The sequence below is a fragment of the Gossypium hirsutum genome, chromosome A07 (genome assembly GCF_007990345.1).
Source record: "Gossypium hirsutum isolate 1008001.06 chromosome A07, Gossypium_hirsutum_v2.1, whole genome shotgun sequence".
NCBI lineage: Eukaryota > Viridiplantae > Streptophyta > Magnoliopsida > Malvales > Malvaceae > Gossypium > Gossypium hirsutum.
The window spans coordinates 47,315,174-47,315,850 of record NC_053430.1 but is presented as its reverse complement, the minus strand read 5'-3'; the positions used below and the strand labels follow the sequence as shown (position 1 = coordinate 47,315,850).

Below are 677 nucleotides of genomic sequence, written 5' to 3'. Positions count from 1 at the left end.
GTGAGACCCACCATTGCTGCAAATAATTTTGACGTGAAGCTGAACACAGTTCAGATGATACAACAGTTTGTTTAGTTCAATGGTTTGTAAGACGAAGATCCCAATACTCATTTAGCCAATTTTCTAGAAATCTGCGATACTTTCAAAATTAATGGCGTCACTAATGACGCCATTCGCTTATGGTTATTCCCTTTCTCATTGAAGAACAAAGCAAGATAGTGATTGAATTCTTTGCCATGAGGTTCTATCACCACATGGGCTCAAATGATTGAAAAGTTTATGCCAAAATACTTCCCACCAGCTAAGACAGCCAAGTTGAGGAATGATATCTCTTCCTTTGTGCAAATTGATTTAGAGACTTTATATGATGCATGGGAGAGATACAAGGATTTATTAAGAAGATACCCTCGCCATGGGTTACCTCTTTGGCCATAAGTTCAAACCTTATACAACGGTTTGAATCCCTCAACTAGGAAATTAATTGATACAGAAGCCAGTGGAAATCTGAATAATAAAACACCCGAAGCGGCTTATGAGTCTATAGAAGAGATGGCACTAAATAATTATCAATGACATGTTATAAGGAAAAAACTGATGAAGGCAGCCAGTGTTTTCAGCATAGATGTAGTCACCATGTTATCAAATCAAGTAGAACAATTATATAAGAAAATTGATGG

The 677-nt window shown here is 36.8% G+C and overlaps 1 non-coding gene across 1 annotated transcript; it reads right to left on the bottom strand.

Moving 5' to 3' along the window:
* Positions 1 to 312: 312 nt before the first annotated feature.
* Positions 313 to 419, bottom strand: LOC121204057 (small nucleolar RNA R71). Its single transcript, XR_005898985.1, has one exon. It is a non-coding gene; the product is annotated as a small nucleolar RNA R71 (small nucleolar RNA).
* Positions 420 to 677: the final 258 nt, after the last annotated feature.